This window comes from Schistocerca cancellata, chromosome 1 (genome assembly GCF_023864275.1).
Source record: "Schistocerca cancellata isolate TAMUIC-IGC-003103 chromosome 1, iqSchCanc2.1, whole genome shotgun sequence".
In the NCBI taxonomy this organism is placed as follows: domain Eukaryota; kingdom Metazoa; phylum Arthropoda; class Insecta; order Orthoptera; family Acrididae; genus Schistocerca; species Schistocerca cancellata.
In genome coordinates, this window is record NC_064626.1 from 248,944,350 (window position 1) to 248,962,819 (window position 18,470).

Here is an 18,470-nt window from a genome sequence, read left to right on the forward strand (position 1 = left end):
AATGACGTAGCTGAAGGCTATGCTAACTATCGTCTCGGTAAATGAGAGCGTAATTTGTCAGTGAATCATCACTAGCAAAGTCGGCTGTACAACTGGGACGAGTGCTAGGAAGTCTCTCTAGACCTGCCGTGTGGCGGCGCTCGGTCTGCAATCACTGATAGTGGCGACACGCGGGTCCGGCGTATACTAACGGACCGAGGCCGATTTAAATGGCTCAAATGGCTCCGAGCACTATGGGACTCAACATCTTAGGTCATAAGTCCCCTAGAACTTACAACTACTTAAACCTAACTAACCTAAGGACATCACACACACCCATGCCCGAGGCAGGATTCGAACCTGCGACCGTAGCAGTCCCGCGGTTCCGGACTGCAGCGCCAGAACCGCTAGACCACCGCGGCCGGCCGCCGATTTAAAGGCTACCACCTAGCAAGTGTGGTGTTTGGCGGTGACACCACAGATGACACGGCGGCTGGGCAGTCCTTTATGTCTTCATAACCGGTTCGGGAGGAGTTTAGGTTAGTTTCAATGTATTACGATTACAGAAGCAGACACTGTAACACAAATTATCAGTATATCTCCGCACCTCTCTCCGACCTTGAGGCACGGGGTCGGAACGAGGGAGGTTTTCATAAAGCGGTTGTTTCTTCCCTGAGGCACGCTTGCACACCAGTTGTAACTGGTCCTTGATGTTGCGGCTACTGGCGCTGGCACAGAGTTGATATTCGACCTGGTACCACACACGTTCCATCGGAAACAGCTCTAGGGAACCTTTTGGCCGTGTTAATAGCTCATTATCACGCACACAGATCGTCGAGACACGTGCCAAGAGATGCCTGCCTTGTCCTTTTCAAACGACACCGTCGGATGAGACTTTAGGACGCAGGATGTCTGTGAAGTACTCTTGTTTCATCAGAGTTCCTTCAATCACTACAAGACGTGATCTGAAGTCGTACATGATGGAACCCACACCATGGCGCCTGGTGTAGCACTGCTGTGCTCCTACAAAGAAAATTGGAGGGAGTGGACCTCTCTCCAGGCAGCCGCCACACTCGCAGACGATTGTCACCAGCAGTTCACGCTTTCTGGCCATGGTGGCACTCGTAAAGCAGGAGTTTTTGTGGTGGAGTTAGCGGCAGCATACACTTGACACGGTGATACCCTAGTCCAGCCTCTGATTGCCGCTAGCCAGTGGTGCAGGATGACACAGAATGCTGCACGTAGTGGCTTATTTGTTCTCTGATCGCAGGTGCGGATGCGTAGATTTTACAAATGGTCTGGTGATCGGCATGGCGATCCTCTCTCATAGTTGTCAGACGCGGTGGAACTCTGCCTTGACGTCTGGTATGCCAGCCTTCAGGTTTCCATTCAGTCTTGCGTCACACTAATGTCACATCAGAGTACCTCGCAGATCTAGATAGCCGGGCGTTGTGGCCGAGCGGTTCTAGGCGCTTCAGTCTGGAACCGCGCGACCGATACGGTCGCAGGTTCGAATCCTGCCTCGGGCATGGATGTGTGTGATGTCCTTAGGTTGGATAGGTTTAAGTAGTTCAAAGTTCTAGGGGACTGATGACCTCTGATGTTAAGTCGCGTAGTGCTCAGAGCCATTTCAGATCTAGATACTGCTCGAATCGACGAGCTGGCCAAATGTAGACACCCAATACGTAGAGTCTTATACTGTAAGGAAGCAAGGGATGTTTTTTCAGGTGGCTGGTATCCTCTTTCTACAACAAATATGCACACTTGGATTAATATGGTTCTTTATATGCATGAACTTGAAGTAATCAGTTTCCTTGAATAGAGTCCATGTGTTGTAGTACAGTCTCATCAGTAATAGTCCTCTTGCAGACAGTATCGGTTATCTTGCGATAGTCACAATTCTGGTAGCTATGTACTATCGCAGCCTGTGACGTGAACTGAGCCCACACAGCAACTAACTGACAGATGCCAAACTGAGGTGTGAGTCAGTGAGACCCTACAGTCAGCGACGGCAGCCTAAGTACTTGCTGTCGAGAGGGCGTTGGTGGCATTTTGCTTGTCGGTGTGTCTCTGGCCTCTCTCGTGATTGGTGCACTTGATCCAGTGCCTATTATCGATCTTCGTGTTACCTCTTTGCCGATTGGTGTGTTGGCACAGCTTACGCCAGCACGCAATGAGACTCCTTTGAAACTCAGTCAGATGGTACAATACTGTATCACAGAAGGACACAGAGCTCTGTCTCCCTCTCAGTGACCACTCAAAGTCTGACGCTGTACATCCTTTTCATAAACCATATCAGGCCTGGTAACAACACCACACACTTACAAAACTCAAGTGCCCTTCTGGTAGTTCTAACCGTCACAGATAATTGCATCTCTAATCATTTACCATCCCAACGATGATGTGTACATGCAGGAAGTTACATTGTCTCCTAACCATGTCTTCTCGGTGCTTTACTTTTTCTGTGAGGAGGCAATGAGTGTTGTGCAACTTTAGAATGACGTATCGAATGACTGTGCATTCATATTTAAGTAGAGCTGGGGAATTGTGGATGGTGTTGGTAGTACTGCAAAGCCATAGGAAGCTGTCGTTACAATTTTCCGTTTTCTTTTTGGGTAACCATGTATATAGACTTAATATGGCGTAGACTGTTTAAGTAGGATATTGGCCTCTTTATTACATATGTAATTGTAGATACCAACAACGTCACGGTACTGCTTAAAATCACCACTCCACAATTATTAGAACAACAGGGGACTGTAGGAAGTTTCTTCGAGTGTGGAGAAACGCTGTTACCTATAGACAATGAATCTACAATACACTGGTGGCGTAATGTAGATTGCACAACTAAACAGGCTATCAGGCGTAACACAAAGAGAATATGAAGCCTGCACTCTCTAATTATCTCATAACACAGCACCGAATTTATACATTTCCGGACAGCCGCGCATTCTTGGAAAAAGACTAGCTAGCATATTTGCACAACAGTCTAAGTATCTTTTTTGCCGATCAGATTCAGAGATAGTGACTGGCAGGAGAACTCAGTCAATTTTTCTTGCTATAAATGTGTCTTTCGATGAGGAGTTTGCTAACACTTAAGTGAGTCCGTACAAGGAAACAAGCACCCATAAAAAACATGTATGTTGTGTACATCAAACATTACCTTCTGTGAGGGCACCGCAGCGTCGATTAAATTGAAAGACATTATTCCGCCAGGGCGAATTTATAAATTAGTTTATTTCGCAATACTAGCTTCATGCACGGCCCAGTCTCACGTATGCTCAACAACAGCACAACACACCATAATAAAAAAGAGCTATGCTGTAAAATCCACACGACAACACTATAGGTAGCGTTACAGAATCATAGTATTTACCTGCATAAACAGATGTGGATGCACCATACTCGTCTCCTAAAATAAATGACGTGCATCCAATATTTGTACATAGTATGATCGTCATCATCTAAATGGTGCGCTATATGGCTACGAGAACCATAGCGTTACCGCATTATTAAAACGCCGCATCTAACCAGAAGCACCAAGAAGACAAACCATGCAATTTGTTACTATAATACATTCTTATACACAGTTCTTCATGGATCCGTCACACGCGGCAAAACCGTAACTGTCAGTCAGAGAGTAAAAATGTGGAAGATGATCTTTTAATACCATCGACACGGTTTTGGACTGCCTCTTTGTGGTACACTAACATACTTATCGTCTTTACATCTGCACATTGGCATAGGTAAAGAAAACTTTTTGTACAATTCTCAAGACGTAACCAATGAACAGAAGATGAAAATTTTTATTATATATGGGATGCTCAGGAGGAATGGTCATTCGAAACCAAAATTTCAAGTAAAAATTTGCTCTATAATGCATACTTTAAGAGCTACGAGCACTTGTTCAGCAGAAGAGATGTGTTTCACAGTTGCAAATATGAAGTCCTCATAGCTCTTAAGGTACGCACTAAGCAAAGAGCCTGCAGCAGAAGAGATTTGTTTCGCGGTATCAAAGATGACGAATTGCACACAGCTATTAATGTATGCATTTTAGAGCCTATGTATACTAGACGTAGTGCTTCGAATGGTCGTTCTTGTCACACTCCTAAATATTACCCATTCCTCTACGGACACCCTGTATGTTCGTTACAGTTTCAGTAACCTACACGAAGAGTATCAAATCAAAAATAAATGCCTCGGTAAGTAAATGAAGTATGAGTGGATTTGTCTTTAGTGTAAATCAAAATATTTATAATTACATTTAAAGAAACCACATAACAACACAGAGCATCACTGCATGAAGGACACATAACAGAAACTGAGTAAGAGGTTGACAGTTAAAATACTCAGCAGGAAAGAACACAGGGAATGAGATATAATTCTGATAACATAATACAGTCGTGTATGTTACTGAGGTTAGAGTCATAAGTTCTTAAATAAGCATTATGCTAAAAAAAGGACAACATTCCCAAGTATGATAATATTAGCAGAGCAGAAGCACATGAAATATTTCCGCTAAGGATTAGAACAGTACTTCAATCTACTTTAGTTTTAAGGAGAGACACATTCACAATCTGAAGGGCTTGCAATGAGTAGTTGCCACTCTGGTAAATTGTGTGGATTACCATGTGCAACACGGTTGATGGATCATATTTTCTGTATCCCGTCATTGTTTCCCATCGTGATGTAAAAATTTTAAATTTGGCTCAAAGGTGCCTATAACCTTCCTCTGTAATTTTACAAAAGCGCTGTGAGGTAACCCTCTGGCTGGGTGACACCTTAAGCAGCAAAGTAATGACTCATGGGAGAAAAAGGGCAGATCTCAGAAGTTCATGTGATACGTAAGATGAGATAATGATGTTGCATTGGCAGTTCTGCCCAACACCATCGTTGACGTGCCACATGAGGGAAGGTCGTCGCAGCGCCTTTTAGCTCCATTTCACAGCTTCTTTTCACGCGTACGTAGTGGGGATTAGAAAAGCGACCCGCAAGAGATTTCTATAGGTTGGCCGAGGAAAACATTTCAAACACTCCACTGCTTATAATCGACACGAAAAGGCCTCAGGGGGTGAGCTAAGGCACGTCAAAAGAAAGTGTCCCTTACTTTGGGGCGTTTATTCCGACACTATTCACAGTCGAAAACGACAGTTCGCAATGCGATGAGCCTCGGGTTAACTTCTTGACAGTCTTTTACACTGTTGAAAACCCCTAGACGCTTGAATCCTTCTGTAAGGACATCGTTTGAACATGATCCGAAGCAGAGAATGGTGCTTGTGCTTTTTTCAGGCCTGTTGTGTCCTCCCGTGACGTTATTACTGAGGGGGCGGGGTGTGGCTGTGGGGTGGGTGGTGCAAGTGTGACATTGACACATGTATGAATAGAACTGTCTGTGGTCCCTCTAAGACCAGCCAGTTCGGCAACAGCGTCAGTGACACTCGCAGGCATTTTTTAAGCGATAGAAATATCTGTATACAGTACCTTCAAAAGCTTTTTGTTTTACATTTCGTTGACTGAAGTGCCTGGTCCCCAATGCGTGCCTTAACTAATTTCCTGCTAGAGTTCATAGGAGACTCCCCATGGTAACTAATTTACGTTAGAGGCGGTGATAAAGCATGTCATTCTCAATGGAGAGTAGTCCTCCGAAGTAAGAGTGATTTCAGGTATGCCGCAGGGGAGTGTCATAGGACCGTTGCTATTCACAATATACATAAATGACCTTGTGGATGACATCGGAAGTTCACTGAGGCTTTTTGCAGATGATGCTGTGGTGTATCGAGAAGTTGTAACAATGGAAAATTGTACTGAAATGCAGGAGGATCTGCAGCGAATTGATGCATGGTGCAGGGAATGGCAATTGAATCTCAAAGTAGACAAGTGTAATGTGCTGCGAATACATAGAAAGATAGATCCCTTATCTTTTAGCTACCAAATAGCAGGTCAGCAACTGGAAGCAGTTAATTCCATAAATTATCTGGGAGTACGCATTAGGAGTGATTTAAAATGGAATGATCGTATAAAGTTGATCGTTGGTAAAGCAGATGCCAGACTGAGATTCATTGGAAGAATCCTAAGGAAATGCAATCAGAAAACAAAGAAAGTAGGTTACAGTACGCTTGTTCGCCCACTGCTTGAATACTGCTCAGCAGTGTGGGATCCGTACCAGATGGGGTTGATAGAAGAGATAGAGAAGATCCAACGGAGAGCAGCGCGCTTCGTTACAGGAACATTCAGTAATCGCGAAAGCGTTACGGAGATGATAGATAAACTCCAGTGGATCACTCTGCAGGAGAGACGCTCAGTAGCTCGGTACGGGCTTTTGTTAAAGTTTCGAGAACATACCTTCACCGAAGAGTCAAGCAGTATATTCCTCCCTCCTACGTATATCTCGCGGAGAGACCATGAGGATAAAATCAGAGAGATTAGAGCCCACACAGAAGCATACCGACAACCCTTCAAGAACCGATAGAGGTACTCAAGGTACCCTCCGCCACGCACCGTCAGGTGGCTTGCGGAGTATGGATGTAGATATAGACGTAGAAAGTGCTGGTTAAACAAACTGTATGTATTGAACCAGAAACAACAGAACACTTTATAGTTTAAAAAAATGTGCAAACTAATAATGCGAGAACTGATGTTCATAAATTACGGCACAATGGCCGATCGAAAGCCCTATGTACAAGGCATGAAGTTCGTGAGAGCTTAACAGTAAATTGTCTAGAATTGATCTATATCACTCTATAAGGAAAATACGTAATTAAACGATGTTAACAAAAATATAGGGAAATTATTGACCGATTTACTTCTAATTTTTACACGATACTCTAACAAACGCCTGATGGATACGTGCTACACTTCATGTACGAGGGTTGTCCCGAAAGTAAGTTCCGATCGGTCGCGAAATGCAAACCACTGGGAAAATCCGGTAAAGCTTTGCACAGATGTGATGGGCAGTGTCTCAAGTGTGCCCGTCGATCGTGTCGCGTGGCTCTTTTCAGTTTTGAGTGACCAGTGAGCACGTAAAGATGCGTGGGGAATAGCGTCTCCCGCTAAGTGTGATGGCCTGGTTAGAGGTTTCGCCTCTGTCATGCAGCCCACATAACAGAACGGTCGAGCAGTTCCTTCTTCATGCCAATTCTCGGCCGAACACTGCAGGGGCAATGAAGACGGAGCTGTGCAACTGCTTTTCTGGAGAACGTCGTTTAACCAACACCATCTACCCTTAATGTAGGTTATTACTGTTGTATAATCTTGGCTTTACAGCTCTATGTTTTTGCGGCCGGCTCCGAGGTGTGTCGTATTTTGTGTTCCCGACCTTATATTTACATTTCGTCCGCTGTACTAAACGCTTGGTACTGTGTGTGCCGGAAGGTGATTGACTCCGTATTTTGTGAGCTCTTTTAATGTGTTTTTCTTGGTCTGCCGTAGTTACACCTTCCAGTAGATATTGTAGGCATTCTTTATTTCCAGTTTCAGGTCCCTGATGCTTTTACTTGCCTCTTGACGATAGGCGTTTCCTTATAATTTTTATCTAAATCCCGTAGGATGGGATTAAAGAATGGATGTTGACTCACCGCATTACCTTTTCAGTAAGTTCAGGGCTGTTGTTAATCGTAGAGACGGCTATACGGCCTGGAACTTTGCCTCATACTAGCAGTATCCACTCGCTTTTAATGTGGCTACGCCTCACAGGTTAAAATGAAGATCCCACATACGGACGAAACGCGTCATTGCCAATAAGCAGATTAAAATGTTTGCAAGCAAGATTGTCTTATTTCAAGAAATACTTGTTAGCAGTATTCTGTCTTCTACAATTACGTCGAAAGACTTTGTTCGCATTCCAGCAGCTATATTTTGCTTAACATTCTATCCTTCCTTGATTGTTTACTGCACATTTTTCGTATCCTTTCTCCTCGCCGTTTTCAGTTAACACCCACGCGCCCAGAAGCTGCTCTCTTAGGGGAGTGCCAGAAAATCGTAGGCTGGGACCCCCCGCTGCTACACAAGTGCGTCGTTTGGCAGGCCTGCCAAACGAGCTCAGTTACTCAGGCCCCGGGGTTCTTCCGGCTCCCAGCTGGGAAGGAGGAAGCTGAGAGGGCAAGAGAGAGAGTGAGAAAGAGAGAGAGAGAATTCGCTTACCTTGCTTCCGCCAAGAAAGTTTCCTGACTGGGTCTGAGGTCAGACCGCCGGAACTCAGGAGATGAGAACCAATGGCGTTAGCGACTTCAAGGTGCACACAGCAGTCGACGTTTACCTAGGCACTCCGATCTTCGGCGAGCGTCCTCAGAAACTTGCGTTAATACTAACGAACGTAAAGCTCAAGATCTGCAACAGCTGTTGCAGTCACACCAGGCCCCACTGCGTTGAGAAATGGTAAGTGCTCTACTGAACACAATTCAGCTTCAGAAACATTAATAAGTCGTTCTGGGGAGAAGTTACCATTATGTAGGAAAACAAAGGTTTTGCTTTCAGAACTAAATTCTCGCGCTTAATCTCATTTATTCCTCGGTGTTTCTATCCACTAAGGGCTTCGGCTACCAATTAATTCTTCAATTGCTCTACGACATTTGGTACCCCTCTCCTTCTTCTACTACCTGTTCGCTTTGCATCAACTTCTGCGTCCTTAAATCTACATCAACGAATCAAGATTAATAATAGGAAGAGCAAAACTAGTCTTTTCTCTGTTCATTAATAATTTTAGTTATCTCTGGAGCTCCTCTACAATTCTCTCTTTTCTCTTAGTATTTGCATAATATGTCCTGGCCGTCTAATTTTATCTTCATTTGATGAGGTTTGGTATTGAAATAGCAGGCAACCAACTTGCGGCTGATAGCTATTTCAGTTATAAACATCACAACGGCAGAGGCACGACTCTCAAAAAGCCAGTTTTCGACAAAACAACTATTACCTTAACATATACAGGTATCCCTCGTTTTTCACTCAGGTGGTCCAGTTTTTCATTCCCTCTACACTTGCATGCTTTTTATCTTGCTACAATGTTCATCTTCACTTCCCTCATTGCTTTCTCCAAAGTCATATAAAAATAGTGATGTTCTTAAACTTTTCATCTATTGAATCTTTTGCTACATAGCAAAGGAGGCGATCGAATGAGATCGGTAATTCCCCACCACCGACCCGGTCAGTGTCAGATCGGCTGCAATTGACATATGCACGAGCATTCATACAAAGCACTGCGCAACGAACTAAAATGAAATTAAATATTGAAATAACCTAATCAGACTTCCAGATTATGTGAAATCATACCGACGTTACATATTTTGGGTATCAACATGACCCATCGGCCGCTGTTTTCGAGCGGTTCTAGGCGCTTCAGTCCGGAACCACGTGGCTGCTACGGTCGCAGGTTCGAATCCTGCCTCCGGCATGGATGTGTTTGATGTCCTCAGATTAGTTAAGTTTAAGCAGTTCTAAGTCTAGGGGTCTGATGACCTCAGATGTTAAGTCCCATAGTGCTTAGAGCCATCTGAACCATTTCAATATGATCCGCTCGTAACGTAGGAAATTATCGGGAGATTCCTTACACCTTACAGTGTAATAAACGATCTTAGACTGTGTCTTGCTATGTAGCCGTGATCAGAGCAACTTTTTTCCTCATATCACCATACCTGTCGCTGGCCACTGGGGAAAGGTGCCTGCATACCGCTTGCTTACGATACGCGAATCGAAAGAAATAGATTACGCTATACGAAGTACTGCAACCTGATAAGTTTTCTAGAAATGATTTTATTATGTCACTACTAGTTTCAAGCCTGCATCCATCGTCACATGGTAGCTTTGAATTCTTGCAGGTTTTAATTTTGCGTCGTAAAATACAACAAAATTTTTGTGATGCAAGTATAAAAAAGATTTTTCTTTGTAAACTTCCGTCCTAAAATTTAGCAAAGTTTTTGCGACCACGTAGTTTTCCACTTGTATATGCTCTATACACTGTACTTACTTTCTGGAAGGCCCTCTTTTACATTTTATAAGACAGAGGTTGGATTTTCTTTTACAATCCCAAGTACAAACGAGCTGGTCTAGAAACAAGATGGCGGGTTTATCTGTTTACATCGGCTGTTGATCTAATGCGCTGTCAACTTTTCTGGTGTTATGAAACTGAACTAGGGACTGTAATGAATGAACCTCTAAATAAAGAGATCAGTTCGTATAAATTTTTTTTTTTACTTTTTTTGCTTTCGTTGCCAGTAGATGCTCACATAACAGTAACCATTTCCTAAATAATTATTTAATTGTGCTCTGTTCTATGAATGATGTGAGTGTACAGAGGACATACGTAAAGTGTGGATGTTTCATTTTACTGGCAACTGTGTATAGCAAATGCCCGAGAAAAGTCTTGTGCACTCAGAAATCATGTGACGTATGTAATGTGTGTCACAGTATGCATGCTCTTATATTAAAAAGGAGAAGTTATCTACTGAATTTATTAGTAATTCATATCTGAGAATGAGGTATACTATGTTCTATCAAAATTAATTTTGGTTCCGTAAATGCGAATTTATTTTACGAATGGTGGTATATAACTATTATTGGGTGGCTTGGAAATTACTGCTATAACAGAAGTGTTCGAGCTTATGTGATTAGCTGCCTAAATCATGAGCCAGTAGGAATTAAGCATTGCTCACACTTGTGTAGTTCTTTGTGCTACAGTTATGGTAATCTTGCACGTTGTCGGTTCTCGATTCGGGCATATAAAGTGATTTCAGTTTTGAATGATTTTGCGAAGTTTAGACATTTTGAGTGACTTAGTTCGGAAGTTATTTGCATGTGAACCTTCTTATCGTACTTCAGACTCCGCATGGCGTGTTTAGTGAACATTTCGAAACACAGTGGCGATAAATTCTTTTTAAGGAGCCCACTGAACGACTTGATGCAATTAGTGAATATCTGTGGGTCAGTGCCTGTATAGGAAGTGAAAATCGTTCGCATCAGTGTGATTGATTTCTGACTGCTTTGTTATGCAGAATTTTCATTATAAACAGTAACTAATATGTTCAATAATACAGGGTATCTCAAAAAGGATGACTCGATTTTAACTTGTCATAATATTGAGACAAATGTCACTAAGTAACTGAAATGGCGCTAGATGTAATTGGCATGGTCTAGAGTTTCAGAAAAAATCCGCTAGATGTCGCTACGGCCGCTGACTTGGAGCGTGCAGCCAGTCTCGCGCAGTATGGCATCCGCGCAACAAAAGGCGTATTGTGTTACTGAATTTAGTCATACTCAACCAGTGATCGCAGTTCAGCGGGCGTTTCATATTCGATTTCGTGCTAAACCACAATCACCAAAGAACATTCGACGGTGGTATAAGGAGTTTGAAGAAACAGGGTGCCTCTGTAAGGACAAAAATCCTGGCTGGCCACGCGTTCCTGAACAAACAGTGGAGCAAATACGAGGAGCATTTGAGCGGAGCCCCCGGAAGTCTACGTGTCGTGCTAGCCGAGAAGTTGCGTTACAGTGCATGACAGTGTGGCGTGTGTTACGGCGTCGTTTAGCCCTCAAACCATACCAATTACAACTGGTTCAAGCTCTTCGAGATACTGACAAAGTGAAGCGAGTGTACTTTATCAGTACAATTATGGAAGATGACACTTTTACGTCACGGTTGATATTCAGCGATGAGGTAACTTTCCATATTAGCGGTAAGGCTCACCGTCATAATGTGCGTGTATGGAGCCTCAAAAATCCTCATGAAACAATTGAACACGAGCGTGATTCACCATAAGTGAATGTTTCTTGTGCTGTTTCGCAAAGCAAGGTTTATAGACCCTACTTTTTTGAGGAAGAAACCATAACAGGACAATCATATCTTGCAGTGCTATGGAACTGGTTATTCCCTCACTTGACTCTGAAAATTTCATCTATCAGCAAGCTGGAGCACCACCGCACTGGCACAACAACATGTGCAGTTTCCTCAATGCCAATGTGCCTCAACGTTGGATAGGGCATACAGGACTGTGAGACCAGGCTTTAGACTCTTGGCCTCCTAGGTCCCCTGACGTAACACCATGTGATTTCCTCCTGTGGGGATATGTCGAACAATGTGTTAACATTATTCCCTTACCTCGTGACATTAATGAACTAAAAACCAGAATATCAGCTGCTGTAGCTTCAGTGACAGAAGACACCTTTCGCTCAGTTTGGGATGGATTCGGCCATCTGGTAGATGTCGTCTGTGCAGCCAGTGGAGGACATTTTGAACATTTATGATGCATTTATATAAACTTCTGTCTTTTTTGAGTTATTTACTATGCAATTTGTTGGTGTTAAGCCCTTCTTCCTTATGTCTTGTCTTGTAGGCAGTAGAGCCTAGTAAGTTGAACTTCCAAAGATTTCGGAGTGATTTATTTAGTATCACCAACACATTAAATTTTACGAATTTTAAGGTGCTGCCTCCAAGCTTGAGTTATGCTTCCTTTGGTTGGTAGACATTTAGTCGGTTTTTCTTTAACCCTGCTTTTGTCAGCCTAATCAACAGATAACAGCAACCCTATTAAGATACATGAACTGCTAGGTCGATAAGGATGAGAAGTTATAACCCACATCGCTGCATGCTGATTGGCTTCCACAAAAATCCAATTTCAAAGCTTGATTTTTGTACTAGAATTTTTTATATCGTGATAGACTAAGTGGCCTTTAGAAATAACATACAGTGATAAAATTGCAATACTATGTTCATTAGACATAATGGCAGCGCTATATCAAATTACAAGATAATTATGTGTCCATGTGAAACAAGGTATCGTACTGGAGTACAGATTCAGCAAAAGGATTTAATCAGTCGCCAAAACAACGCACATTCCTTTGCAAAGGGTCTAGAAACTGTCAACTAGTCTGACTTTTGCTCCAACTGTTCCTTCGTGCAGGAGTGCTAGCCTCGCAGGATGTGCTGAAGATTTGCAAAACTGACAAGGTAGGAGAAGGTACTGGAGAATGGAAAGTGTTAGGTCGTGTCATGAGTGATAGCTGTACAGCTCCCTACTTTGCTCATAGGTTTAATTCTTAAACGTGTTCACAATGAAACTTTTCCTATTAGACATAAAACTGTCATTTACATATGTAACAATGGGTACAACTCACTCTGCTAGAGCTGAACAGTTTTGCAGAATTCTGCTCCTCGCCTGTATGAGATATTAATATCCCATGTACCAACTCCTGTATCAGTTTGTTTAGCCGGCATAGTATTACTGAGTAACAGTCTCTTATCAGGCTCCTTTGCAAAGTTTTCAGTGGTAGGTAAATATCCACTGGTTGCGTTACAGTCACAGTGCAGGATAAGCTCAGTAGCAGTGCAGTCAGTTGACTGCCTCTCTGCTGATTGGATTTGTAATCAAAGTTTTATTTCTAGCAGAGGCGGTTCCTCCTCGCCTCTAGACCGCCCTTCAGTAGCAACAGGTAAAAAAGGAAGGGAAAGTATGGAATGTAAAATGAAGCAGATGCATCTATGCGAGGCATTCTTTCTCTGGATCCACTGCTCAGATTTCTCTGGGGAGGCTGGACCTGGCAGAAACTAAGCTAACACACCATGCGGCTATTCCTTTAGGAGTTAATACATGTCCTTTCATCGTGTCTGTCCTTATTCTCAGTGTTCTCCATATTTTTCTTCCTTCACCGATTCTACTGAGAACCTCCTCATTTCTTATGTTATCAGCCGCAAGTCTCATAGATTCCACACACCAACTTGAATTACTGTTTTGTTGCCAATTCCCCCAACGATTTTTTAAATTCGGTTGGAATGTTTTCCGTCCATTCTGCCTTACTTGATCTTTAGTCATCCGAGGCTCTTCTAAATTATGATTCTAATACTGAACCACCTATCTCTTCCCTGTCGATTCCTGTTTCTTCTTCCATCAAGTTATGAAGTAAGTCCTCCCTTTCATAGGGGCTTTCAATGTTTCTTTCTACCTATCCACTCTCTCCTCTGTATTTAACTGTACACTTTGCATTGCAGTAAAAGTTACCGCCCATGCTTTTAATTTTACCGGAGGGTGTTCTGGCATTTCTGTATGCTGAGTCAGTCCTTCTAATAATAATTTCTTTTCCGATTTCTTTAATTTTACATGCAGCCAGTTCGCTTTAGTTTCCCTTTAGCTTCCCTGCACTTCCTAAGTTTCATTCCTAAGTGACTTGTTATTTTATATTCCTGAACTGCCTTCCTTGTACCTATGTTTACCTTTCCAACTTTTTAGAGATACTGATTCCTCTTCAACTGAATCGCCTATGTAACTACTAATTATCGCTGTATCTATAGCCCCAGAGAACTTCAAGCATATTTCTTCATTCCTTAGCAGTTCCGTATCTGGCTTCTTTGTGCATTGATTCTTCCTGACTAGTTTCTTAAACTTCAGCCTACTCTTCATAATTACTAAATGTGGATCTGTATTTACATCTGCTCATGGGTACACCTTACAATCCAACACATAATTTCGGAATGTCTGCATGACCATGATGTAATCCAGCCGGAATCTTCCCATGTCTCTCGGTCTTTTCCTTAAGTACCTCCTCTTCTTGTCTTTCTTGAACATCTTATATGTCATTAACATCTGAAACTTCATTGCAGAACACATTCTTTTTGCTTTATCTTACATACGACCAAGCACATATTTTCCCATAACCCTTTCTTCTACTCCTAGCTCTAAAAGCGCACACCAGTCCCCATCATTATTAGATTTTCATCATACATTACAGAATTACCCGTTCAGTAGATTCAAGAACTTTATCATTTCATCTTCTGCCTACACCTTTGGCATATATGTGTACCAGATCTATCGTTGCTGGCTTTGGTTTTCTTTGTCTGTGATGAAAACAACAATATTGAACTATTCACTGCAGCCCACTGTCTGCCCTAAATCTACATCTACATCCACATGGGTGCTCTGCAATTCAAAATTAAGCACCTGTCAGAAGGTTTAGGAAACCACCTTCGAGCTATTTCTCTTCCGTTCCACTCTTGAACAGCACACGGGAAAAACGCCAGCACTTAAATGTTTCTCTGATTTTTCGTATTTTATTACAATTTTATAATAATAATCATTTTCCCTATGTAGGTTGGCACGAAAAAATTATTTTAGCTTCCAGAGGAGAAATTTGGTGATTCAAATTTCATGCCAAGGTCGTGCCAAAATGTAAACGGCCTTTGTTTTATTGGTCTCCAATTCAGTTCGCATGTCTTATGCATGCCACTCCCTCCACTGTTTCATGATAATACAAATGGACCTCGCCTTCTTCCAACTTTTTTCTATTTCCCCCATCAATCACACCTATTGGGGATCCCACATCACGCAGCAATACTCCAGAAGAGGACATACAAGTGTAATGTAGGCAGCCTCATTAGTAAACCTCTTGTATCTTCGAAATGTTCTGCGAATAAATTCCAGCCTTTGGCTCGATTTCCCCCACATCATTATCTATGTGATCATTCCGATTTGAGTTAATTGTAATTTTAATCCTTAAGTATTTAGCTGAATTTCCTGCCTTTAAATTTGGACTTGCCAGGTTAGCTGAGAGCGCTAATGCGCTGTTTCCTGGACTCGGGCAGGCGCGCCGGCCATGGATTGAATCCACCCGGTGTATTGATGGCGAGGGCTAGTGTGACGGGTAGCCTGGATATGGTTTTCAGGCGGTTTTCCACAGCCCACTAGGTAAATACGGAACTGGTAGCCATATCCCGCCTCAGTTACACGACGCACATACATTTGAAAACGTTCGCACTATTTCATGGCTTACATTAGACACAGACAGCCGGGGTACACTAATGCCGTCCTGCGGGGGAGGGGGGTTACAAGGTGGTGACAGGAAAGGCATGTGGCCACCCTCTGACACTAACATCACCAAATCCATAGTAACAAGGCCTCGTTTTGCTTTTGTTGATGTTCATCTTATATCCTACTTTCAAGACACCGTCCATTCCGTTCAACTGCTCTTCCGGGTCCTTTGCTGTCTCTGACAAAATTGCAATGTCGTCGACAAGCGTCAAAGTTTTTATTTTTTCTCCGTGAACTTTAATTCCTACTCCAAATTTTTCTTTTGTTTCCTTTACTGCTTGCTCAATATAACATTGAATAACATCGAGGATAGGCTACAACTCTGTCTCACTCCCTGCTCAACCTCTGCTTCCCTTTCCTGTCCCTCTTATAACTGCTCTCTGGTTTCTGTAGAAATTGTAAATAGCCTTTTGCTCCCTGTATTTTACCACTGCCACCTTTAGACGTCTTCTCGCAGGAAAATTTAGTCTTTGCTTTATTCTGATGTATAAACTATATTATTCTAAACGCTGATCAAAATACATTCAGCATTCAGCCATCTTCATAAAATTTCGCGTTTGTAATATTAACACGATTAGATATTCTTTGGTTACGAAAAAATTATTGCTGACAAAAAGAAAATAGACCTTTAACTCAGAGTAGTTCAATTTACCCAGGTTTCCTTACAAAGCTCCACAAGTAGGTATAATACCTTGCATCTAAATTCCTCTGAATAATCCAAACCAAATAAAAACAGAAGACTAAATTTATGTTACATAATTCAAAATTGGTTCAAATGGCTCTGAGCACTATGGCACTTAACATCTGAGATCATCAGTCCCCTAGAACTTAGAACTACTTGAACCTAACTAATCTAAGGACATCACACACATCCACGCCCGAGGCAGGATTCGAATCTGTGACCGTAGTGGTCACGCGGTTCCAGGCTGAAGCGCCTAGAACCGCTCGGCCAGAGCGGCCAGCGTATCCTCTTCTATAACACAAAGGGCACACATATATTAACAGGGTTCATGAAGCTGCTTAAGATAGGCCAGGTGATGCGGTTGAAGCTCTCTCGTGATAATTCACGTCAGCCTCACTGCTGGTGAAGTACAAGTCCCACTATGTACACTACTCTGGCAGCTAGGTACTGACTGACTCCGAGCTAGAAGCTGAGCTAACTGCAACTGCAGCTCCCACCGGACTGCAACAGATGACTCGACTCATCGAGTCACTGGATGACTGACTGGGCCCTTCGGTCTATGGTGGCAATCTAAATACTGGCAGACGAGGAGGGAATTGGCGGCGCGTTTCTTGCTAGTCTGTCTTTGGCCTCTTTCCTGGTAGGCCCATTTGCTCCGGTGCCTACAATCGATCTTACTGCAATCTCTTTGCCGACCAGAACGCTGGCGACAGCTTATGCCAGCGCATGTCCGACAAGAAATCCTTCTTTTCTTTCCATTTCACTTGACGGACCTCTATCTTGATTGGGCATTCGAATTTCGCTTTTCAGATTATATATATATATATATATATATATATATATATATATATATATATATATATGTGTGTGTGTGTGTGTGTGTGTGTGTGTGTGTGTGTGTGTGTGTGTGTGTGTGTGTGTTTGTCCGGTCATGTAAGAATTTGAAATAAATTGGTCAACAACCTTTCGAGATTTTCGATTACAAAGTTAAATTATGACATTTCCTAACATAATAGTATAGACTGCAGAACAGTGCACATAAGAAAAAAGAATTTTGTAGTTTAGTAAGTTTAACGAAACTGTGTAGGGTATGTGACTGCATTGGCGATATGTACAATTCTACAACGTTTTAGCTACTGTCGCAAATGGTCCTGTACATGGTGTTGCGCTGAATTGTGAGTCAGCTCTACAACCTGAGAGAGGCTATTTGGAATAGTGGTCAAAACATTCGAGAATTTTAAATATTGACAATGCAGTTATTTACTCTGAAATATTTTAATGATGGTAATAACAGCTGTTGAAACCTACGCTTACATAAAACGAGAGTTCAGGCCAGATATTCTTCCGTTACTAAAATGTTGCAGAACTGCAGATGGAAGAAAAAAGAAACGATTAATTAATTTCCTTGTATTGATAGAAAGATAAAAAAAATGTTATCTTGTTGTGTTCTATAAGGCGTACTGAAATTAAGTAACTGTTGTTCCAAACAGAACTGGTTAAAGATCCATAGATGTTGAGCTTCATCCCCTGTCCCCCCTAGGAGTTTCGTGTCAGTTATCGCTAGAAATTATTGTAAATGTGAAAATGAGGAGTTTGATGGAAGTCTGCAAGAAACTGTAAGCTGCTGGGAGAGTCATTTCAAGGAATTCAAGTCAGCTGAAGGAAGGTAATGCTATACCATCCCCAACAGGGCCATATCTACTAAAACACTGTGTTGTCATGTACTTAGATGTTAATGACAACTTTCCCATAAAATCCTTTACTGTAAAACAATCAATACTAGCGATCCACCACTCTTTCAAATGGGTAGCACGACCTGTTTTTAAAGAGTAATTTGGGATACTGCTAGTCGATGTTAATATGAATGAGTGGGTCTCTGGCAGTGTAGTGCAGCAAACTATTAAGGATGGCCTGCACCAAGAGCAGAACCATTGACCCATGTGTTTACCTGCTGACAGCGACAGACTAGGATCATCAATTCTTATGCTGATTTCAACTACTTCGTATCTGGCCTTCATATCATA